The sequence below is a fragment of the Puma concolor genome, chromosome B1 (genome assembly GCF_028749965.1).
Source record: "Puma concolor isolate L17-30 chromosome B1, mPumCon1.1.hap2, whole genome shotgun sequence".
NCBI classification, from domain to species: domain Eukaryota; kingdom Metazoa; phylum Chordata; class Mammalia; order Carnivora; family Felidae; genus Puma; species Puma concolor.
The window spans coordinates 106,006,825-106,033,112 of record NC_141670.1 but is presented as its reverse complement, the minus strand read 5'-3'; the positions used below and the strand labels follow the sequence as shown (position 1 = coordinate 106,033,112).

General features: G+C 40.8%; 1 protein-coding gene and 1 pseudogene across 2 annotated transcripts in view; both read left to right on the top strand.

Moving 5' to 3' along the window:
* Positions 1-26,288, top strand: part of SYNPO2 (synaptopodin 2) — a 175,027-nt gene that overhangs the window by 59,693 nt on the left and 89,046 nt on the right. The gene's annotated exons all lie outside the window — the stretch shown is intronic.
* On the top strand, positions 11,004-17,602 carry LOC147581792 (keratin, type II cytoskeletal 8 pseudogene; annotated as a pseudogene).

Sequence of the window (26,288 nt, the reverse complement as noted above, 5' to 3'; positions counted from 1 at the left end):
AGTGTCTGGCTTCGGCTCAGGTCATGATTTCATGGTTGGTGAGTTCAGGCCCCCCTTCGGGCTCTTTGCTGTCAGTGCAGAGCCTGCTTAGATTCTCTCTCCTCCTCTCTCTCTGCCCTTCCCACCCCCCTGAAAAATAAACATTATAAAAAAATAAGTCACAGCCCTAAAGAAATAATCATCACACTTCTGCTTTAGGATCTATTCCTGTGTTAAAAGGCAATTTCAAACTCTATGTTAAAACAACAATGAAAGCAACTTAAGGGAATGGAACAGTTTAATTCTAGCCTGCAGGATATGTTTTAAGTTTTAGTAGGAAGTGCTACCATAGCATTGTGTGTGTGTATGTATGTGTATATATATATATATATATATATATATATATATATATATATATATATATACATTTGGCATATATATATACATATTTGGCATTTCCAGCAAAAGATAAAGAATTTTACATGTCTATAATGGTCCAAAAGGAAACTTCTTTGGCTAGTTAACTCTATAAGCAAAATTAAAAAAAAAACCCTCATTCCCACTCTACCCTCACCCCCCACCCCCCACAGAAATTATATAAAGAGAGGTACAAAGTGGTTGGTTTAGAGCTTTGTCTGGTTTAATATAACCAACTGTGGTTTATTAAAGATGGAGCGTTTAAAGTTAATTGATTGCACTAATATGATCCAGGTTGTTACAATCCTTGTTCATAGGAATTAAGAACAAATTAATCAAGTACACGATAAAAATTAGCAGTAGGAATGAAAGGTAAATTTTCTTAGGTAAGAAAGGAAGTGGTTGGGACATGAAGTGCTCAAAGGCAGGTTTTACCACAGTGATTCTCAGACTCCCAGAGTGCTTTGCAATCACATGGTAGGCTTGTTAATACCACAGATCACTGTCCCCACGCCCCAGGGGTGAGGTCCGATAACTGCAATTTCTAATAAATTCTAAGATCCATACTTAGAAAACACTGTTCTACCAAAACAGGCCCTCCTGGGGTCAGACGGCAAACTGAGTGCTTTCCTGCCAGTGCTCTTAGGCCCAGGTAACATCCCTGTGCTGACCCCGAAATGAAAAGGGGGGATTTTCTCCTTCAAATACCATGTTCCTGGAATCATGATCACTGCCCACTTCCTCTTTTTATTCCAGAAGCATATTCTCCACTATATCCATCTCCTGACTATACGTGGGAATCTGTACAAATATATAAGTTTTCATTACAGTGTGAAGGAATTGATGTATGTAAATTTATAAGCAAGGTAAATTATAAACAGGCCATATCATGTTATTTGCTTAGCTTGGCACAACTTAAAGCATTGGGTAAGCACTTAGAATAGTCCTCTCTGGTTAGGAGTTAAAGGATCTTTATTTATCCACCAACCCCTGCCCCCCCCCCCCCCCCCCCGCAGAGTTTTAAAACAACAAAGCCTGGGTCCCCTCTCAGACAAATTGCATAAAAATCGCTAAGTGGGGGCTTGGTAATTAAAAGCCTTCACAATAGTACTAATGTGCAGCCAGGGTTAAGAACGATTGGTAACTCACTGGTTATCAATGGGGTGATATCACTCACAGGGGTGAAAATTAGTTCTTGGGGGGCAAAAAATATCTTGGCTATTATCATGGTTTGTGGGCCTCCAAAGTGCTGCAGTACCTACACAAGGGTATAGTATATCTGTAGTATTAGCATTTCATGGGATGAGGCAAAATAGGAAAAAAAAATTCTTTAGGAAGTGATTATGAAAAAAGGTTAAGAAATATTGCCTTAACCCTGAAAGACTGCTGTAAGTTTTCCATAATGTTTCTTCCTTCTAAAATGCAACATAGAGGCACGTGGGTAGCTCAGCCTACTGAGTGTCTGACTCTTGATTTTGCCTCAGGTCATGCTTCCAGGGTTTTCAGATCGAGCCCCCCACCAGGCTCTGCACTGAGCATGGAGTCTGCTGCCTGCCTAAGATTCTCTCCCTCTGTGCCTCTCCCCTCCCCTTATGCCACACCCCTCTAAAAAAAATGCAACAGAAATCGAGTTGAGTGCTGTTACAGGCACATTGGTAGGAGAAACAATTATTAAAAATTCTATTACATGTTGGTCATCTAGCTAGCTACTTTTATTTTATTTTTTACTGTGTATTTATTTCTGAGAGAGAGAGAAAGGGAGAGAGAGAGAGAGAGAGAGAGAGAGAGAGAACATGAGTGGAGGAGGGGCAGAGAGAGAGAGAGAGAAAAAGAGAGAGAGAAAGAATCCTAAGCAGGCTCCACACAGTCAGTGCAAAGCCCAAGATGGGGCTTGAACCCACAAACCATGAGATCATGACATGAGCCAAAATCAAGAGTCGGACACCTAATTGACTGAACCACCCAGGTACCCCTAGCTAGCTACTTTTAAATGCATTATTGAGTTAATCCTCGTTATCCTGTATTTTTCCTTTGGAATATACATCAAACTTATATTTAGTTTAGTTTGATTCTGGCTTCATTCCATTTTCAAAATGTTGTATAATGAAAATAATTACTGTCTTCATGAGGCTTATTGAAAAATTCTGTTTGAAGCTGTGAGGCAACCAGGTGGCTTCAGATTTCTTTCACTCTAAACCAGTATCAAATAAATGCATTTAATCAATTTTGGAAAGCATAACATTCCATTAAAAGAAATCACAGAAGCAAACAACCACCATATCCTCATCTCAATAGTCTTATTTTTCTAAAGAAGTCTAGAAAATGATCATTTCATTGATTTGTAATACTATAGTTTTCAGAGTATAACTTGCCACAAGAAAGGCAAATATATTAAAATACCTGTGGTATATTGCTATTTGCAAGGGTACAAGATTGTTTTAAAAGGTACCCAAGGATTTTGTTATTCAGGTATGGTGAAGCCAACAAATCAGGAGACAATCACCTTTAAAAAGGTAGTTTGTTACTCACAGTTCCCAAGACAAGGAGACATGCCAAGCCATGAAGGACCACAGGGGAAGAACCAGGGTTGGTCAGGAGGCAGAAGGAGAAAGGGGAGAGCATGGGCAAAAGCCTTCAGTGTGGTTTTCCAGCTAAGGATGGGCAAGGCAGGGTGAGAGGTTTAAGTAAGGTTGGATAGTTGGAATCATCTGAATGCTGTGGGCTGTGGTGGTACAGGAAGGGGGCTGGTCCCTATTGTCTAATACTTGGCCTTGAGATGATTAGAGCAAAGGAGTGCCAGATAGAGGTGCAAGGGGGTTATGGACCCAGGATTGGTTGGCATATCAAAGGTGTGCTCAAAGGCAAGGCAAGTTGTTTACTATCTCTAGGAATTAGCTAACCTGGGAAAGGCAGTCTCTGCTAGTTGGTAAAACCCCAGATGTCCGAGCATCAAGAATACAGAAAATAAAAAAACATATAGTTAACGTAGTTAAATATAGGTAATACAAAGGTGTGTCCCAGAAAGTCAGAGCCATAAACTACTCGGGCTGTGGAAACAGAGGAAGATACTTGAATGTTGTGAAAATAATGTAACCAGGGGACTATTAAGTCTTCTGGTCTACTTCTATCCAAGGAGAAAGTTTTAACCAAGTATGAAGATGTTCAAATCTTCCTTATATTGTATACATAACTCAAGAAAAAGCACTTGTCCTGAACAGTGAGACTAGCTGGGAGGAAGCAGATGGCGGGAGGAATTGATAGACATTACAGCCTGGATAATTCTGTCCTGTCTTATTCTGTGTGTGCTTGGCTCATGCAGACACAGTGTGTACTGATGGAAGTTCAGAGCAGACACTTTCTGTTACCGACAGCAGCAGTACATGAGGAAACAGCAAGTTTGTTGGGACCCAACAATGACAATTTATAGTCGTTATCTTTACTGTTTAACAGAAGGAAGGCAGTATTGTGTCCTGAAAAGAAACCTCATTGTGTTGTAAAGCAGGCCAAGGCTGAAATTCTAAGTCAGCTCTTTACTAGCTGCATAACCTTGGGCTACATATGCTACTTCTCTGGACTTGGGTTTTTTCATCACAAAATGCAAATTACATAGGGGCGCCTGGGTGGCGCAGTCGGTTAAGAGTCCGACTTCTGCCAGGTCACGATCTCGCGGTCCGTGAGTTCGAGCCCCGCGTCAGGCTCTGGGCTGATGGCTCGGAGCCTGGAGCCTGTTTCCGATTCTGTGTCTCCCTCTCTCTCTGCCCCTCCCCCGTTCATGCTCTGTCTCTCTCTGTCCCAAAAATAAATAAACGTTGAAAAAAAAAATTAAAAAAAACAAAATGCAAATTACATCTATTCTTGAGATTGGAAACAACTGAGAAACAAAACATAGGAAACAGATGAAGATTTAAATATAAAATAAAAAAAAAAACCCAAAAAACTGAAGTTGGGGCCCCTGGGTGGTTCATTTGGTTAAATATTGGACTTTTGGTTTTGGCTCAGGTCATGATCTCACGGTTTCAGGAGTTTGAGCACCACATCGGGCTCCCTGCTGGCAGTGGGATTCTCTATCTTCCTCTTTCTCTGCTTCTACCCCACTCATGCTGTCTCTGTCTCTCTCAAAATAAATAAATAAACTTAAAATCAAAAACAAAAACAAAAAAAACTAAGGTGAATTTGGGGATGTGGCTAAATGTGTAGCCATAATGAGCTTCTTTAATATTTTACCCCAGAATTAAATTTCCTCACCCAATCTCAGGCAAAGCTGGAGAGAGCCCATTCTTTCAAACTTATCACAAGCACCAGTTGAGTAAGATTCTTGGGGGATGCAGAACCAGCAGGGGATGGCTTGATCTAAGCTTGCTCAGTACCTCCTCCCAGTCTCAACAATCAGGGAGGCGACTCATCCCCCTGCTTGAAGAGTGATTGAGGAAGGGTGAATGAGTCAGTAAGTCCCCACCTCCCTGCCATGGAAAAAGTACAAGTGGGGACTGGAAATCCCCCTTCACTAGTAAGTAAGCATCCTAAATGGAAAGAGATAAAATTCATTAAGACTTCATTTACCATATATGGATTATTCCTTCTCCTGATATTGAAATTCAGTGAAATGGCTGTCTTTTTTGTCTTCAGTTTTTTCCTTCTGAAATATCCAAAACTAATTTTTTTAATGTTTATTTATTTGTTTTGAGAGGGAGGGTGAAGGTGGGGCAGAGAGAGAGAGAAAGAGAAAGAGAATTTCCCACACATTCTCCCTGCTGTCAGTCAGCGCAGAGCCTGATGCAGGGCTCCATCCCACGAACCGTGAGACCATAACCTGAACCAAAATCAAGAGTCGGATGCTTAACCAACAGAGCCATGTAGGCGCCCCAATGAAACAAAATTTTTTAATTTATGAGAAAAGGGTCTCTTTTTTTGTTTTGAGAAAAAAGGATGTTCTGTCTGAATCCAAGTTACTTGTAATTATGTATTCTGAATTAACACATTGATTGTATACATGATTCTTGAATTCCACTCCAATAAGACTGCAGATTGGTTAAAATGCCAGAAATAATGTAATAGCAAGCTAAATATGAATATTAAGTTTTACCATTCAGTTGTTCTTATTGGTATTTTAATTGATCACATTGGATGGTAGGTATTTAATTCATCTTTCCAGATAGAACAATTTAGCATATTCTTCATTAATATATGTACAGGTCATCAAAAATTGAGAATTTGGTATTTTCCAGCAATGATACTAAAACATACTATTTATTAAGTACTTTGTCAGGCATTGTGCCAAATGCTTTATAAAGCTTTACTTCTAATTGTATACCAACTCTAGAAGGAATTATTTTTATCCCAATTCTATAAAAGAGAAAACTGAAACTCATAGAGAGTTGAGTAATTTTCCCAACGCTACACGGTTTGAAAATAGTAAAGTCAGAATTCTCACTCAGACTCCTGCAATGCCCACATTCTTTCCTTTCCTTTAATAAGTCCTTGGCCTCCCCCTGGGAAGATTCTAATGTGAAAAAAAGAAAAAAAGGTCTTGGTTCCATTAGCATAACTAACAGAAGTGACCTTGGAACTTCACTATAGTAAGGGATAGGAAGACGATGCTTTTTTAACCCTCACATATGAGTTTGAACACATTATTCATTTTCAGCTAAAATGTTTGGTTGATTATCCGAACTGTGTTGAGAGTTTACAAAAACATGAAATAAGTTTTTTTGCACTGGTTCTATTTTGAAGTTTTTAATGCGCACACCATTGCTTTTAAGATTCTATAATACCTTGCACTTCTCTCTTCATAGGCTTCATCATTCTTGGGACAAGAGAGGTGCTCATTAAATATTCACCGACTATTTGAAGGTATTAATTGGTGATTAAAGGCATAGCGTTCTCAGAAATAAGTGGTAGAGGTATCCACTTCAGGCAGGAAAAGGAGACACTCCTTGGGACCCAGCCTTTCTCCAACTGTAGCCATTCCTTTTGAAAATTAAAAATTGCTTGAAAAAAAAAGGGAAAAAATTGCTTGAAATTGTACACATCATGAGGCTTTCAACACTTCGTACTGTATAGAATATGTTATTTTACTTTCATAATTTGCAAAACCGCCATGCTTATTATAGATTCCTAGGAATTAATATCAACTGCCAAGGATCACTAACGTGAAGGTCATAAGCATGAGCTTGAGTACTGGTGAGGTCCATTGAGAACCAGGGATACTTGGTCCTCTCTAGTAATTTTCCTCTAACAAAGCTCGACCCCTCTGGGCTAGGTGAGGAACAGATCAGAGTGTGAAGAGGTAGGGCAGAGCCCCTGTCACTGGCCTCCTATCCTCCTCATACCTTCCAGAAGGCCAGGATTCCTGCTAGGGCCTTGTTCCTCCTGACACATAGCCCTTGTCTGTCTACACAGTGACTGCTGCTCTCTCCTCAGATCCTTTACCTCCCTTCTCTTCAGTGTTACCAATTACATATGTTCTTTTCATACAGGCTTTACTTGCTGTATTATAAAATCACACTTTTATTTCAGGTTTTAAAAATATTTAAATATATTGATTTTCATGTAATCATATCTTGTAACCTGTACATATCTTTAAAACAAAAAAAAGATATTTTAAAAACTGGAATTTTGCCTACACATGTGCCTTAAATGTCTTCATTATCCAACAGTGGGGACTTTTCCCCAGTTGTTTTCTCTTATTATTTTTTTTTTTAAATTGAGGAAGATTATTCATGGGGAGAGTCCTAGATCCTTTTTCCAAACTGAACATATAATTTGAACACAAATTATAATACAAGAGCACCCTTTTATATAGATTCATGATTGCTGTCTAAAGAATATGTATGTCTCAAATGCAAAAGTGTATTCAATGAAAATGGGCATTTCAATGCCAATGAAATTCTTATTTTTTTAATGTTTATTTTTATTTATTTTGAGAGAAACCATGAGTGGGGGAGGGGCAGAGAGGGAGAGAGAGAATACCAAGCACTTTTACACTCGGTGCTCATCATAGAGCCTGATACACAGCTTGATCTCACGACCCTGAGATCATGACTGTGAGATCATGACCTGAGTCGAAACCAAGAGTCAGATGTCTAACCCACTGAGCCACCCAGGCATCCTTTTGCTAGTGCAAGTCTTGACTGAAAATAAATAAGTGTGCAGCCCATCTCTCTGTCCCAGAAGAACACTTGCATGCAGTCAGGAAGAGAAGAATGAGCAGCTACAGCAGTCCTAGACATAAAACTGAGCTGGAGGGGAGCATATATATATTCCTAAAATAGATGGAATTTCCACACTCCCCAGATTAACTGTTTAACTGATCAAGTGTCCTTCCATATATAGATATATAGATATGAATATAGACATATGTGTATATCGATATTCATATGTGCATATAAATGTGTCTATATGCATCTCTATATATATCTATATCTATACACTGGGAAATATGTAAGGAAGAATAATAGGTAACATGTACAAAGTACTTACTATACACCCAGCACTGTTAAAGCACCTTACATTCATTAACTCATTTAATCCTCACAAGAAGTCTGTGAGGAAAGTATAATATTGTTCTCAGTTTTACAGATGAGGAAACTGTGGTGTGATTGGATCAGGTAGAGGCCAGCAGTGAGAGTGGTAAAAGAATTCACCCAAGGCAGAACAAAGGAGAAGTTTATTGAATACACTGCGAGGGAGTAGCAGTCAGGACAGCAGAGGGGAGACCATCTGCCAGGAGGCAGTGGTGGGGGGCTGTAGTTAAGGCGGGGAGGTGGGTGAGGAAGTATGGGAATGGACAGAATTTTCCTTTTTTGGAACCTGTGCCTGGGTGTGAGTAACCCATTGGTCAGCTAGGGCTAATGGATATTCTGAGGTGGGTCACCTGATGGGCCTGTTTGTATTCAGTCAGGTGGGCCCTTTTACCTACTCAGGTTTCTACGGCTCAGGTTGGTTGCCTAGAATGGCCTCTACAGAAACTGAGATGTAAGAAAATACATTGCCTAAGATCAGCCAGGTAGTAAGTGATGACTTGAACCCAAACAGTCTGGCTCTAGTCTTCATGTTCTTTTCCACCATCCCAAACTGCTTCTGTCCTCAGAGAAGGTGTAGCATAATGGGAAGTTTAAATATTTACATATGAAATGTTAAATACTTCAATTCCATAATACAAAGCATCCCACATAGTGTGTGTGTGCTTAGATGGTGCGTGGACCCTGAGGCAGTTATGGCTGGGATTGAGAGGGTGTGTTTCCCCATATTTTACCGTGGACTGAGATAACCAGGGGAGGCTTTTCAGGAAGGCAAGAATTGAATTGGGTCTTCAGTGGAAGATTTGGAAGAGAGAAACAGAGAACAGAAGGGATTTTAAGGGAGAGAAAGCCACTGTTGAGCCACTGTTTAGAGATCAAAATGCACAAAGCATTATTTACAGGGGAGCAGTAGAAAGACAGTCTGCCCAAAGCAACAGGTTCAAGTAGAGATAGGAGATGTGTTTAGAAAGGTTGCTTATATCCAGATGTTATAAGGACGTGACTATCAGGCAAAGAATTTTGACTTAGTTTCATAGATAAAGCAGAGTTGGCTAAAGAGGTCAAGAGCAAGAATGGGAAAGTGGAAAAAAAAAAGTATTTGGGGAATATTAGTCTGGCAACCATGTACAAGACGGATATAAGGGATAACAAAAGGGAAGCCTGGCCTTACTTGGAAATTTGTGTCTTTTTCAAAATGAGGGCCTGGAATTCAATTAGATATGTTTTAGATAAAAAGGAAGGCATAAATCTAGAAATATTACTAAGAAAATATCAGTAGGAATGGTCTGAATGGTTAAAGAAACGTAAGGGAAAACATCAAAGATGATTTCAAAGGTCTTAAACATGGCTAACACAAATTAAGATGGAATCCAAATAAGAAGTAGATACAAACTGAAATGAGAAGAGTAATTGTTTTTGTTAAAATTTTTTTTCAATGTTTATTTTTTGAGAGAGAGAGACAGAGCACAAGCAGGGGAGGGGCAGAGAGAGGGGGAGACACAGAATCTGAAGCAGGCTCCAGGCTCTGAGCTGTCAGCACTGAGCCCTACGTGGGACTCGAAACCACAAGCTGTGAGATAATGAACCTGAGCTGAAGTCAGACGTTTAACTGACTGAGCCACCCAGGCGCCCCAAAGAGTGATTGTTTTTATTTCATCATACTCAAACGTATTTCTTATTGGGTCAATCAGTTCTTACTCAGCCAGCCAATCAGTAATGCCTCCTGAGCTCTCATATTCAGAACACCACAGGAAGGAAGCTTGGTGGGAGAGGTGGAGGGAAGTGTAACTCAGAGTAAAATAAAATGTAGAGCTTGGGTAATCTTAGCTCTAATTCTGCCCCCCCCCCCGCTTTTTTTTTTTTTTTTTTTTTTTTTTTTTTTTTTTTTGGTACATGGAGAATAGATGTAGGAAGGTGACAGGTGATAAGAAGCTTATGGACTCACTCATGTATTAGATCCCAAGGGTGTCCTGGCAAATTTCACCCATGTAATGGATCTTTAAATTGTGGTCTTTATTTGGAAAAGCCAATCCCCATAAACACAGAGGGTCCTTCCCAAGGGAAGTTCACTGTGATCTTCCATGCAGGGACCTACTGGATGCTTCTCATTTGAAAGGCTCTTGAGAATTGGTGAAGAGAAGTAGGAAGTAGGCTAGGGTCCATCAACATACTTACCCATGAAGTCAGGGGCCAGGTTTCACATCTCTCTGGCTTTGGGTCTGTATGACCTAGTGTATAAGAGTATGTGCTTAGGAATCAGATTTGGAGTCAAAGCCCAATTTCTCTATTATCAGAATTGTGATTTGGAAAGCCATTTAATCCCTCTGGACTTTATTGCCCATCTATAAAGATGAAAGTAATAACCCTATATCAAAGATCAGTGTTAAATGCTTTGTTCATGTATGTGACACACTAAATACATGGTAGCTACTCTATTATTCAAGGAGGTCTAATGGAAAGAATAGTGATTATCCTAGTTGCTTATAAGGCCTGGGTAGTGTCAGAAGGTCTCAATACAGATTCCATATACTACACAAATGGCACGCATCTTTAAGCCTTCTCAAACCCTTCCATATCCACTAATATGTTTTTCTCACAACAAACTTGTGAATGAGTCAGTGTGTTCATTATTACTCCTATTTTGCAGATGGACAGAAAGGACCTTCAGAAATGGGCAAAAACTAGTTTCAATCACAAAACAAGGTCACAGAGCCTGAACTGGAACCCAGGGCTGCTCACTCCCATCAGAGCCTGATAGGAAAAAGCCTGCTGCCACTTTTCTTGCAAAAATACCCTTCCACTTATGTAGTGAACACAGTGCAGAAAAAGCTAATTCTCTAGTCACATCAAAGAGCTGCTTGTTGAACTCTTGACTTTTGGCAAGCCGTGCATCATTTCTTAGCCTCAGCAATTCCTTGACATTCTTTCTACTTTAACTTTCATTTTTTCAAGGCATTTTAAAATTTACTTTTAGCATTCTTAAATAGTAGGAATTATTTTATTTTATTTTTCTAAAAAAAGTATGTGGTTATGTTTCCATTAAATGCACATTACCCATCCAAGTACTTACTCAAATCAGATTATTGGGGGTGGGTATAGGGACGTGTGTTAGTTAACATGAGGAAAGTACAAGTGAAATTTAATCTCAAAGATTTGAGATATATCATTGTACTTTAAATACTCTGATTTTAAATATAAAATATGTTTTTTTTCAACTTTGTACACCAAGTTAATTGGTCCATTATTTAATAATTTTTGTACTTGCTTGGGAGCCTTAAGTAATTTTGTTTACCTCTTAGGACCTTGTGGCAGCTAGGAGAGAGGATGGAAAATGTAGGAGAGGGGGTCACAAGTTTAAGACTGCAATTTCCGAATCCATCTCCCATGAAGGAAATCAGGATCCCAAATAGCTCTACCTTGCAACTTGTCCACAGTTGCATGGCTAGAGGGAAACTATAGAAAATTCCTCACACTTCATCTGATAGTCTTCAACCATCTCAGACAGACTACTTCAGTCATCATTTCCCTCGTAGAAGCAAGATGACTTTGTTAGAAGAAAAGTTGAAATTTTCCCTCACATTGCTCCCCCTGGAATTTTTGAGGGTTAAGTCCTAGAGTGCTCTGCCAGCCACCAAGGGAGCCATACTTGGGGGTGAGGGGTAGGACCATTCTGAATTCTGAGGTCATACATTCAATTTTACTTTGATTTAAGATCCAATTTTGACATTATAAGATAGATGACATTTTGACCCTATGTATTTCTATTCAAAGGATTTTAGGGTATGTTTGTTCATCAGTAAGTAAAGCTGAGATGTATTGACTACAGAGTTACTGGTAACACAGAATCTATTATTTTTATGACAAGACAAGCAGTATATTTTCCCTAGGAGTGAGGAATTAATTACATCACTGAGATGTCTATCCCATCCCCACATCAAGGCATTAGAGGAAATCAGTTCCCTTAAATCATCACTATCCTTCCTTTTCACTTCACAGACCAATCATGGAGGTTTGGATCCTAAATTTAACTTTGGAAGTTTGCTGCAAGTTCCAAAAATTTCCTAAATAGGTTTCAAATGCTAGCACTTTGTGGGCTTAGGAATGAAGAATTAAAAGAAGAGTGATGATTACTGTTATAATAAAAACTTGGCACAAAATGAAAAAGGTTCTTTCTCTTTCTCTCTCTCTGTCTTCCCACTTGCAAAGGGGGAAGTCCGTGAGTTTTTCTGATAATCTCAAAGCAGTTTAATGGCATGGGCAATGGGCTTTTTCAGAATATCACTATAAGTAATTATTTCAATTCAAGGATCATCTTTTAAACTTATACTGGGACAAATCTGGTACAAAGAAACATGGGAGAACAGAAGAAACATGACCCACAGGCCCTCTCTAGTTGTCTGTGACTGCCATGCTGCCCAGCCATTTTTTCCTAGTTCCTCCTCCTTTACCAACTTCTGTATGTTGGAGTCTCTAAGGCTCTATCCACTTTAGAGGAACCTTTTGTCTTCTCTCTCTACACTCTATCTCTGGGTGTAGTGGGCTGAATGGTAGTCCGTGAAGAGATGTGTCCACACCCTAATCCTCAGAACTTGTGAATGTTAGGGAATGTTACCTTACTTGGGAGAAGGGGTCTTTGCAGATGTAATTAAGTTAAGAAACTTCAGACAAAGAGATCATCCTAGATTATTCAGGTAGACCATAAATCTAATGGTAAGTGTCCTCATAAGAGACACACAGGGGAGAATTGAGACGGAAGAGGAGGAAGCAGTGTGACAAAAGAGGTAGAGCTTGGAGTGATATGGTCACACAAGGCCACAAGTCAAGGTTTGGTGACAGCCACCAGAAGCTAAAAGAGCAAAAAATTTTCTCACCTAGAGTCTCCAGAGAGAGTGCAGCTCCTATAGACACCTTAATTTTGGACTTCTGGCCTCCAGACTGTGAGAGAATAAATTTCTGTTTTATTAAGCCGCCAGTTTATAGTCATTTGTTACAGCATCCACAGGAAGCTAATACAGTAGGTGATCCCATCTAATCTCTCATCTTCTAATTCCATCTCTAGACTTAAATTTTCAAGCCTGACCTCTCCTCAGAGTGCCACACCCCATATACATCTAACTGCCTACTGGATGTCTCCACTTGGATACCTAAGAGATATCTCAAACTTAATATGGCAAAGGGAACTCTTGATTTCCAACCTTTACATTGGCAAATCTACTTCCAAGTCTTCTGCATCAATAAATGGCATTGCTATCTCAGGTTTAGGGCTTAGCTCCAGCTACTTCATATCTCTGGCAAAGAACCTAAGCATCTTGCTTGATTCTTTTCTTCTTCTCAATACCTGCCACCTAATTCCTAGATGAATCCTCTTGGCTACTACCTTAGTCCATCATCTCAGACTCAAATTTCTGTTGTGGCCTTCTAATTTCTGCCCTGCCTCTACTCTTGTCTCTCTCCACCACAGCCAGCATGAATATCCTACAGTGTAACTCATTCTATTACTCTCTGCCTAGGATGTTTTGATAGCTTTCTATTACACTTAGAATATTTATAAAAATTTATTACTTTGGACTACAACAATGGTTCTCAACTGGAGGCTTTTTTGCTTACCATTTGGTAATTTCCAGGGACATTTTTTGGTTATCACTAGGGAGAGCCTACTGGCCCACAGTGTGTAGAGCCCAGGAATACTGCCAAATATCCTACATTGCACTGAACTCTTTCATAGCAAAGAATTATCTGGCCCCAAATGTCAATGGTGCTAACGTTGAGAAACTCTACAGAATCCACACAAGCTGATTGATATTTGCCTTCTGTTGACTCATTTCCTTCTAATCTTCCTCAAATATGCCAAGCTTGTCCACATCTCAGAGCTCTCAAATATACTTTGGGTTGAGACTACATTCCTAGATCTTTGTATCTCTGTATCTTCAGTATTCAGGTATGAGCTCAAATATTACCTCTTCAGAGAGGCATTCCCCATCTAATGTGGCCTCCACCATCTTACCCCCAGTTTCTCTGTCACATTAGCCTACTTTTACCTTCTATATTGATCTTATTAGCACTTTAATTTAATTATGTCATTGTATGTGTGTTGTTGGCTTCTGTGCTCTACAGTTATATGACCCTGTAAGGTCTTTCAAGATCCTTGCTATCTGTCTGCACCTGCAGCAGTACCAGGCACAGAGTAAGTGCTCAGTGAGTACTGGTCAAATAACTGGCATACAAATGGAAAGCAACAGAGGATAATTACATAACTTATAAAAGGCTTGGTGCTAAAAGTGATGTAGTGAATCACCAGGAAGGAGGGTTTATTTCTAGCCCTTGTTAATTTCTAGTATATGGCTCTTTGGATGTTATGATGACTTACCTCCACTGACAGAATGAGTAGTTAGGATGTTCACCCTAACTTGTTTATAGAAAAGATGTAATTTTACTGTTGGCTCTATTGTTCTGAAGGTGAAACAGGCTTTCAGGTAGTAGATGGCTGATAACCAGTTGTCAATATGGTTGTGGATTTTGAAGCATTCACATAGAAGTAACAGATGAATTCCCTGAGAGCAGAGAAATCCACTGAGGGATTGCTTTTGGAGAGAAAAACCAAGGATTTGCTCTAAAAGAACCTACTATTAGGAACAGAGAAGAAAGAAGAGTTGTCAAAGGAAATAGAGAAAACTGGTGAGAAAAATAATAGGAAAACAAAACAAGACAAAGTCTCTGAAACCCCAGGTCATGGAGTGATAGAAGACAGACAATATATAAAGAAGCATTGATAACCCACCTAGAAGCATTTTCTCAGCTCCTTCTCGAACCTCTGCCAGGTTCAGCCTGCTTGCCTCCACTCCAGCCTCCACTCCAGCCTCCACTATGTCCATCAGGGTGACCCAGAAGTCCTACACGGTGTCCACCTCCAGCCCTTCGGCCTTGAGCAGCAACTCCTACATGAGCGCACCTGGTGCCTGCATCAGCTCCTCCACTTTCTTCCAGCAGCAGCTTCCTGGGTGGCCCAGGCACCAACATAAGTGTGGTCAGGGACTATGGCAGGGCCAGAGGTATATGGGGCATTACAGCTGTCTCAGTGAACCAGAGCTGGATGTGGACCCCAACATCCAGGCTGGGCACACCCAGGAGAGGGAGCAGATCAAAACTCTCAGCAACAAGTTTGCCTCTTTCCCTGACAAGTTGTGGCATGTGGAACAGCAGAACAAATTTCTGGAGACCAAGTAGAGCCTTCTATAGCAGCAAAAAACAACTTGGAGCAACATGGACACCATGCTTGAGAGCTACATCAACAACCTTCCGCAACAGCTGGACACACTGGGCCAAGGAAGCTGAAGTTGGAGGTGGAGCTTGGCAACATGTGGGGCTGGTGGAGGACTTTGAGAATAAATATGTGGAGGAGATCAAAGAGCATGCAGTCATGGAGAATGAATTTGTCCTTATCAAGAAGGATGCAGATGAAACTTACATGAACATGGTAGACCTGGAGTCCCACCTGGAAGGGCTGATGGAAGAGATTAGCTTCTTAAGGCATCTGTGTGAAAAGATCTGTGAGCTGCAGTTCCAGAACTCTGACACATCCATGGTCCTGTCCATGCACAACAGCTGTGCCCTGGACCTGGACAGCATCATCACTGAGGTCAAAGCCCAGTATGAGGACATCACCAGCTGCAAGCAGGCTGAGGCCGAGACCATGAGGCCGAGACCACATCAAGTACAAGGAGATGTAGACATTGGCTGGGAAGCCAGGCGATGACCCCTGTAGCATAAAGAGGGAGATTCCTGAGATGAACCAGAATATCAGCCAACTCCTGGCTGAGATCAAGGGCCACAAAGGCTAGCGGGCTTCCCTGGAGGCTACCATTGCTAGTGTTGAGAAGAGCAGGGAGGCTGTTAAGGATGCCAATGCCAAGCTGGCTGAGGTGGAGCAAACCAAGAAGAACATACACGGCAGTTACATGAGTGCCAGGAGCTCATTAATGTCAGGCTGTCCCTGGACATTGAAATCGCCACCTACTGCATGCTGTTGGAGGACAAGGAGAGCCAGCTAGAGTCTGGGATGCAGAACCTGAGTATCCATACTAAGATCACCAGCAGCTACTCAGGTAGCCTGGGCTTGGCCTACAGGAGCCTCATGAGCCCTGGCCTCAACTATGGCCTGAGCTCCTTCCAGTCCAGCTTCAGCTCTGGCGGGGGCTCCAGTCCCTTCAGCCGTGTCAGCTCCTCTGAGGCTGTGGTTGTGAAGAAGGTTGAGGCCCTTGATGGGAAAATCCAAGTGGTCTGATGTCCTGTCCAAGTGAACAACCACTGTGGTCCGTTCCAGCTCCTTTGGCTGCTATAGAGCCTTAGGGGAAGGAGCTGTGCAGGGGAGTGTCAGGAACAGGAGACCCACTTAAGGCTCAGCCCCAGTCCTCAGCCCACCCTTAGGGGGAGTCTACTGCCCTGGGTACCCCCTCTTGCCCATGCCCCCAACTAAAAGCTAATTCAAGTATCTTTTCCCAAATAAAGTCTCAGATGGCTCTGCCAATTCCCCCAAAAGATAAAAAAATAAAATAAAATAAAAAATAAAATAAAAGAAGCACTACTGATGTATTTGTGGAACTTTGTGCTTTTGTGTTGTGGGTACATGTTCCTTCCATTAATCATGTAATGAAAGTAATGAAAATATTCAGTTCTTACTTTCTAAAAATGTTAACTCTGCTATGATATTCCCATGATTGTAAAGGGTTTGGGGATAATCTTCAGACCCCTAGTTTTTCTAATATCTATTTGACTTATTAGGAAAAAGTCTGATAATTTCTAATAGCTGCAAAGTGTTGGCAATAGAAGTTATTCTGTTCCCTTTTACCCTTTGTTGAGTGGTTGAGATATCATCTAGGGAGATTGGCAAAATTAAGAACTGGCAAAAGCTTCCATATGCCCCAAACTGATTCAGTCCTGTTTCCATGTTTGGAAATGGTTTCTTGAGCTTATCCACACTTTGCTGGCAGGTCATATCTTTGCAGAACGACAGGCACTTTTCTTTCTACCACCCACTAGCCATGATCCTGGCTTTGGGGAATGCAAACCATTGTGATGTCCAGAATCTGAGGGCAAATAAACCATGGACCAAGTGAAATTGTGGGTACAGCCATTGTGTAAGAACTAACTATATTGCAACCACACATCACTGAGCTTGCCTTATAGAGATGTGTTTTGTCCCATCATATGAAGAGAGAAGTGAAGGAGAGGACATTTTTGAAACATGGGTGTAGATGAGATTTAAACATATCTAAGAATGAACTCAATTACTGCATTTGATTCTAAGAAAGGAGAACTTCTATAACACTTTTAGTGAGAGAGTACATTGTTGTGTCCAAAGTCAGATACTTTGTACGAGGCGTCCTGGGCAGATACCTATCCTGTTAGATCATTACAGTGAGTATGCAGACAGTACTTTATGTCCTACTTAAGTTCATCTAGGAAGAACTAAACTTTAATCCTATCTACAATTTCAGAGGTGGATTATTTCAGTTTAATGGTATATTCACACAGGCCACCAGAATCAGAAATCATTTTGCCTGACTTACTGATCTATGTTATCAGTAACTGCTATGTCAATATTTAATATAACTTCAACAATAAGAAAAACACAATGACTTTGGGATTTTCATGTATTTAGATCTGGTGCCAACAATTTTTTTTAAGTTTTATACCTTTAACTTCTTTTTTTTTTTTTTTTTTTTTTTTTTTTTTGGGACAGAGAGAGACAGAGCATGAACGGGGGAGGGGCAGAGAGAGAGGGAGACACAGAATTGGAAACAGGCTCCAGGCTCTGAGCCATCAGCCCAGAGCCTGACGCGGGGCTCGAACTCACGGACCGCGAGATCGTGACCTGGCTGAAGTCGGACGCTCAACTGACTGCGCCACCCAGGCGCCCCAATATACCTTTAACTTCTTAAAAAATATTAGATTTTACTTATTCCTTCTGTCGATTAATCAAAAACACAGGGAAATGAGGATCAACTAGCTTGTTAAAATTAGTATTAAATGTTGTTAAGATTCATTCCATTGTCTGTCAGACCTTCATCATAGGGTTGTCTCTCCTGATCTTCTGACCTAACAACTTGCGTTAAGTTTTTTGCATACAGTTCTGGAAAACTTGTATTCATCTTTAAATACTAGCTGTAGGAAAACTCAGTAGTTTAGAGGCCAAAGCTGTCCTGGATACATCCTGTCCTTGAAATGTGACTATTTCTAATCAAGTCCTGTCCAGGCAATCCATGGCTTTCACTGAGTTGGGATTGTAGACTAGTGGGATGTGGTTGGGCTGTGCATAAAAGGAGGATCACCTGTAAAGACCATTCCCCAGTCTTTGGCTCCACTCAACCTAATTCTAGAACATGGAGCTGATGCCAAGGGAAGTTTTAGAGATTGAGAGATAAACCAGAGATAAGGGAGAAAACATTGCCTGAGGAAACCTTCAGATTTTATATATTAGGGTACAATTCTTATTCTTTCTCCATCTTTCTCTTTCTGTCTCTCTCTCTTCCTTTCTCCTTCATTCCCATCAGATTTTTTCATTAATTGTAGGTAGTTCAAAATGGAGAAGATCCATGATAGCCATTCATCTATTCATTCAATGAATAGTAACTACTCTCTGTTAGACATTGTGCTAGAGATACTGATGTTCTTACAAATAAGAAAATCCCTGCCTTCAAGGGACTCATAATCCAAAAGGCATCACAGATGAGAACAATAACCTTTATGGCAAAATGCATAATGTGTCCCAGGTATTAGCTGGGACCTCCTGGCCCTTTGAGATTAGCAGCACAAAACTCCCATTTAATGTCTCTCTGAAGTCCAAAGCATGTCCCCAGGATTCTTGTTACATTCTCCGTCAGCTTTGCTCTGATTTCCTGCTGTCTGATATTCTCTGTCTCTTGCAGCTGTTCTTTTATTTCTGTTCTGACACAGACCCAAGGTTGGGACACAACTCTTTCTCTTCTGTTCCCTCCCACACCCTGGTCTGTCTCTCCTCCTCCCACACAAAGCAATCATGAAAACAAGGTTACTATACTGACTCTGTGTTTCAGAACTTGAACTGAGAGTTTTGGGGTCATGGGAGAGCACAGCAGTAAACTTCAAATGACGCAGGGCACATTCCTGCTTTAGGTCTATCTGGTACCCATCACCAGGGCTTTCTCATTGTCTGCTTCCCTCACAGAGCACTCCGATGTCTGCCAGTCTTCTCTTCTGCCTCCTGATTCTCTTCCTCATGTCATCTTTCCTGCTTCTCCCCCACACTCCAGTTCTGGGCTATTCTTGCTCTCTGTTGTTCAGAGTATGCCTTTCCTTTTCATGCACCCCCAAACTCAAGTGCAGGCCCATCTTGTTCATACGTAAATCCTTCCTGGTGTTCAGGCAAGGGGCCTTTCATGTTCTAGAATCCACTTTCTATTTGCCATATAGAAGGCAGTGTGGCTGCATAATATTTTCTCCCTTCCTTTATCTGTACTGAATGATTTATATACTCATTCAACAATATTTGCCAAACGTCCGCTATGTATCAGGTACCGCTGTGGGTGCTGAGATTAAAACTGTGTACAAGACAAGCATAGGTCCTGTCCTCATGGATTTACATTCCAGGAAGAATGTCCAAGATGCAAAGAAGAAATAGAAAGGCCCTACCTCATTCTTGGATGGGATTGCACATCATGGATATTTAAGTCTGACAGGACAAGCAGGATTAATCTAGGTCAATCAGAGGATAGAATTTCAGACAGAGGGACTCAATGACAAAAGTTGGCTATGAAGTTCTTCACTGTTCATTCGGGCTGCTAGAATGAAAGGGGAGGCAGAAAATGTGGTTTATTTCCATCATCTTTCCCTCTAGCTCCCACACTTCAGTACTCAAGCAATACCTTTTGGGCAGAATTGAGGAATGAGCTCTCTAATGAGAAAGAAAAGGAAGAGTGTCCCATCCTTTTCAGTTTCTGGGTGGAGTCCCAAGGTTTGAGAGGCTTGTTTGAACTGGTTCCTCTTTCCCAGAGTCTGGACTCTGGAACATAGCTCCCTCCTTACCCATGTAGATCCTAGGGAAGGAACTTCTCTACAGTCTCATCTGGAGAATGGAAGTCAGGGTATGGCTGGAGGGTTTGGTCATAATAAAAAAGAGCTGTGGGATATGGGGGGCACCTGGGTGGCTTAGCTGGTTAAGCACCCAGCTTTTGATTTTGGCTCAGGTCATGATCCCAAGGTCCTGAGATGGAGTTCTACATTGGGCTCCACCCTGAGAGCATGAAGCCTGCTTTGGATTCTCTCTTTCCCTCTCTCTCTCTCTCTCTCTGCCCCTCCTCCACTTATGCTCTCTTTCTCTCTCCCTCTCTCTCAAAAATAAATAAATAAATAAATAAATAAATAAATAAATAAATAAAAGCTGTGGGATTTGGAATTGGGTCCCAGGGCTGCTGCTAGTTCATATGGAACATTTATGCAAAACTAAAACCAACAAACAAAATTCCCATTTCTTTTTCTGGGGTGATGCAACCCATAGCCAGGGTGCAGGCCTTGTGGAGTGAAAGGTCCCCTCCACCAGTTTCCCTTGTTCATGGTGCAGCCTGAATAAATGGTGATCCACTGTGTCCCAGGTTCTAAATTCTATACATGTAGGTTGAATAGATTGATGAGGTTCTTATGGCACCCGAATTCACTGATGTACTCAGATTGTTGGTCTTTCCTCACAAGGCTCTGAATGATTAGCTAACAAAATGGTAGTGTTTAAGGAATCGTACATCACGATAGGCACATCTTTTCCCTCCTTCTTATTTAATTACTTAAAAATAACAGTAATAATGGTTAACCTTCACTGAGCATACTTGACATGTTCCAGGCACCGCACTAAGTAGTTTATAGAGATTACCTCAATGAATTCTTAATAGCAGTTCTGTAACTTACATATCATTAATATTTGAGAAGACAGAAACTTAGGTGATTGAACTCAGCTAGTAAGTGGGTTTTAACTTAGAGCCCGTTTTAACTCCCACTTTATACTGCCTGTTTTGTTTTCTTTTCTTTCCCTACTTTCTTCCTTTTTCTTCCCTCCCTCCCTCTCTGTCTCCCTGCCTCCCTCTCTCTCTCTCTCTCTCTGTCTCTCCCCATGGGAACAAAACCTTACAGAGGAGCCGTGTAAATAAGGTATTCATTGAGCTTCCCGATAACTCTACAGTTGACCTCTTAGTTCTGACAGTCCTTGAGACTGGACTTTCCAAACAAATAGCTTCCCTTTGTTGTTTGGGGTATGCCTAAGAGGCGGGATTCTGAATATCCTGGCTTCAGGTTTCCAAACCAGCAGGTCATGCCCAGAGCCTAATCCTTGCTGGATGGTAACACATGTCAGCACACAAGAAAACAAAGCTCCACTTGGTTATTGGCGGGAGGCTCTGTGGCTTTTCTGGCCAGCCCAAGTGAAAGCACAATGGAGAAGCCCCCATCCATGGTCATTTTTAGAGAATCATTTGCCATCTGAGTAAAAGAGATATAGAATAGTACTTGATAGTTTCTCTACAAAGAGGTTCCATGTTTTCCCTATGATTTTGGCACACACCTCTGGATAATTCCCTTAGGTATCAGGCATCTCCTCAAAAACTAATAGGATACACAGCATTTTAACTAAAGTCTGTAGTTAAAAACTGGGCCACTAGGTGGTATTCCTGTTGACTTGGCTTGAAAAACTTTTATACCCTAAAAAAAAATGTAGTGTCTACTTGAAACATAGATCTGTTCATGCACCTTTAACCTTTGTTAGAGAATGTGATGTAGTGAAGATACATAGCTAATCCATAAAATGTCTAATTTTGGTGAAAAATGTGCAACATCCAATATATTAACTTCCAAATAAGATAACCTAGTGGTTATTGGTTTCCAAAGACCCGTTGAACATTTCCTTGTTTGGCTTTGGAGGAATTTGCTCTGGGAATTCAGCCTGGCCCTTGACTCACTGAAAGACTACAGACTTAGAACAGAGCAAGCAGGCTGAGAAGCCAACTAGTGAAAATGAAAGCAAGAGGTCCTGGGCCCCAGGCTTAGTGTGTGTTCTTTAAAGAAGGAAGAACTCCTGCAGGGTCAGGAGAATGTCACTGGCAACCCTGGAGCTTGCTAATGCCAATCAGACATCATGTGTTCCAGACAGATCAACAAAGTACAGAGGCAAAATGTTTCATTGGATCTGGTGTAGCAGTGTTGTGGCTTCACGGAGATCTTCTCCCCTAAAGGTTATTATTATTTTACCATTAGCCATTTAACCATTTTACCTGATGTTGACATACCTAACTCAGTAAGGAAAGTGAGTGACAGATCTTTCAGACTGAAGCCCAGGCTTTAGAAGGTCACAGCTAAGAAAGCATTCATATCCACGTCCAGTCCCCTTTAGTAAGATTTCTAACCACGATATAGGGCTGGAGCATGCCAAGAATGGGACCAGATATGCATGCATTTGCTGAGGTAAAAGAACAGTGTCTTCTTCTTAGCTGGCCTTGGAGTCAGGGAGTGGCAGGGTCTTACTTTTGAAAACCATGGAATACATATTGATTAAAATGTGTAACATTACTGGGTTTATTTTGTCCTCACCTCTTGAGAACTTTTGCAGAAACAAGATTGGAGTGATTTTGAACACTACTGCATTTTTCACCTGAGGATTCCTAAGACCTCTGAACTCTGAGAAAAACATCAGAGGTCCTGAATCTAACTCTTAAGTATTATGAAATCCTGTACGGCACAAACTTTAAAGTGAGAGGCGCGAGAAGACCTCTGTTCTGATTATACCTTAGCCACTGTCCAGTTGAGAGACTCTAGTAACCTTTCCATGACCGTCAGTTGACCTTAAGGGCCCCTTGAAGCTCTTAAGCTCTATGCTAATATAAATAAGCACAGCACTCTGTCTGATAGGTTAGCACAGTTTTAGTATCTCCTGCACCACACAGGTAAATTTTAGACCAAGGTCACAATGTAGTCTTATCCTCTAAAACATTTTTCTGTTATATTAAAGTGAACTGTAAGTCCCTGAAATGCTGGATAGATATCTCATTGCACTTTCTAAACGTTCTAGATGGCTTCAAAAATGCATCTGACTCTAAAGATGTATTGTTTTTCAAACTACTTACATGTGTGGTGTTTAAAATGGAAAATGCAGTTGTAAGTTGTAATACAATATTTCTCTCCAGATTGTAATAAAAGGTTTATATGATCAATTAACAGTGCTTTCACTGCCCTCTGCTGCCTGGATTTGGAAAGCTTAGTCTTACATCTGACTGGGAAAGGCCAACTTTTCATTTATGGTCATTGTTATTAATGCTCGCTGGCATATTCCAAGTGTAACGCTATCTGACTTGGAAAATTTCAACAATGAAGTAGCCAATGGCCTGAAACCAAATAAGCACTATGTTCTTGTGAGTCAGGATTTTCTAAAGTCTTCTGGGGTTTTATTAAGTCCTGAGTGTTCTTTCTATAAGATCATTAATATATACAGAAATAGCTGTTTATTTAGAAGTTGATTACAGAGTTTATTTTTTTAATACTTTATTTTTTTAAGGTTTTTATTTTTAAGTAATCTCTACACCCAGCATGGAGCTTGAATCCACAATCCCAGGATCAACCCTGAGCATCACATTCTCCACCTACTGAGCCAACCAGGTGCCCCCATACCTGTTATTCTTTAAAACATTAAAAATTAATACAAATGGCAACAGAACAGATGAGAACCTTGCTTTTTTTAGGATGTGGAGTGAAGTTTAATAGAATTGCTTTGTGGGAATATTTTATTATTTGCATTTAAAAATCAGGTGCTTAACATAAGGAAAAGATTGGGTGCTTTCATAGTTTCAATTATAGTTTCATCTACTTTTTTTTTTTAATTTTTTTTTTCAACGTTTATTTTTGGGACAGAGAGAGACAGAGCATGAACGGGGGAGGGGCAGAGAGAGAGGGAGACACAGAATCGGAAACAGGCTCCAGGCTCTGAGCCATCAGCCCAGAGCCTGATGCGGGGCTCGAACCCACGGGCCGCGAGATTGTGACCTGGCTGAAGTCGGACGCTTAACCGACTGCGCCACCCAGGCGCCCCTCATCTACTTTTAATTAACAACATTAAGTGCCATGTATGTCTGTTCCCTAGGGCTTCTGTTTAATAATAAATGCAAAAATGAATAACTTATATTCATCACCCTTCCTGCAGACGTGCTTGATATTTGTATCCATTACTCATCTAGCAAAAGCTTTACCTGAAATCTATTTTACCTCTGACTTATAAATTATCAACAGCTTTTATTCGCTTAACAACTTGTCAAGTGCCTACCACATAACAGGCACAAACTTATAGATGGATATAAACTGCGCTTCTGATTTAAGGTGCTCACAATTTAGTGGGAGCAAAATAGGAATAGACACACCTTATTGAGAAACTTTTGAATATTGGGCTTCCATTTGTGCCAATCAGGAGTCCCAGTAGTCCGATTGTTTCTGATCGGGACCTATGACACAGTTGCTAGTGACTAATTCTGTTTGTAGTGCTCCTCAGTACTCACTAACAAAAACAGGATTGGGTTTTGCAAATCTCTCTCTCTCTCTCTCTCTTTACTATATACCTTTAAAAATTTTGATACCTCCCTTAGACAAGATGTATGTATCTACCCTAACCACCCCCTTTCCTCCCCAATCACAAATGTGTTTGCAAACATTAGAAAGATAAATATACTTCCAAGTGCAGATAACTTTATTTTATTGTTGTAACTGGAGGGTTGGTAATAGAAAACTGGTTCTGCTATATCCAGTTATTGCCAAAGCAGAGAGCTACAGACCCAACACTCCAGAACCAAGGTGGGTATTTTTTTTTGGTGGATGATTCTGACATTTAACTGGCTAGGAGTCAATAATCCTTTTTAGCAGGTTAGTTTATTTGGTTACCAAGAATATGTTTTGAAAACACAGGAATACAGAAAGAGCTTTGCTTGAAGTCCTCAAATGCCACGTAAGGAACACGTAGGAAGTGATTGTTCAAAGTTAAATGCTTGGATAAAGTTTTTCATTTTGTTATGATTAAGGTAGGCATTTAGTTATATTTGCTTCAAGAGTTTTCTAGGGTTAAGTCATTGAAGTCATTCTGCATGGTGCGCAACTTGGAATGTAGCAGGATTCTCGCCCAGAAAGTCGTGGCACTGAGGTTTTTCTTTCCAGGAAGCAACTTCATTCCTACCAGCACCACTCAGTTGGGTTCATACCCAAAGATCTGAGCCCCGAATGCCACATGGTGCATGGTGTAGTTTTCAATGTATTTTTTACTTCTTTGTCTCCCACATATGGTAACACACAAGTATGCAGTCTGATTAAGTGGTCTCATGTTACAAGGTCATGAGGGATGTTGTATGTGTATAGCTAGGTTGCCTTGAGGCTTCTTTTTCTTTCCTTAGGGAGGGGACCCTACCGCAAGCACTTTGATAATCTTTCCATATATATAAGTCCTGAATGGAAACCTTAAACTTCTTGACAACCTTAGCCAAGCACAACCTGTCTTCAGTGGTCACCTCCATGTGGAAGCAGAGTGACCTTATATTTGGACAACTTCTTTTGGTCTCCTCCATGCTATGGCTAATATGGTTCTTCAGCTAGTTGCATCATAGGAATGAACATGGCAGGGAGTGTAACATCCAATTACTGTCCATCAATACTTACCAAGAATGTGGTTGGTGGAAACCTGTCTACACTAGCAAATGTTTTAAGAAAAAGTTCCATAAATTGTTTTTTATTCAGTAAGCATGTTTTGAAATTTTGAGGGGCAATAAGTAATCATCCTCTTCTTCTTTTAATTTCTGAACAAATTAAGAAATAGACCAGAAGGGAGCACCTGGGTGGTTCAGTCAGTTAAGCTGATTTCGACTTCAGCTCAGGTCATGATCTCATGGTTCGTGAGTTCAAGTTCTGTGTTGGGCTCTGTGACTACAGCTCAGATCCTGGAGCCTGCTTCACTTTCTGTATCTCCCTCCTCTCTGCCCCTACCTTGTTTGCACTCTCTCTCTCTCTCTGTCAAAAATAAATAAGCATTTAAAAAAGAAAAAAAGAAATAGACCAGAGGAGCGTCTGGGTGGCTCAGTTGGTTAAGCGTTGGACTTTGCTCAGGTCATGATCTCATGGTTCGTGGGTTCAGGCCCCACATCAGGCTCTGTGCTGACAGCTGTCAGCTGGACCTGCTTCAGATTCTGTATCTCCCCCTCTCCCTGCCCCTTCCCCACTCACATTCTGTCTCTCTCTCAAAAATAAATAAACATTAAAAAAGAAAAAAAAAAAAAGAAATAGACCAGAGTTAGGTGGGTGGACCTAAAATAAATGAGCTTTAGTATTGGTAAA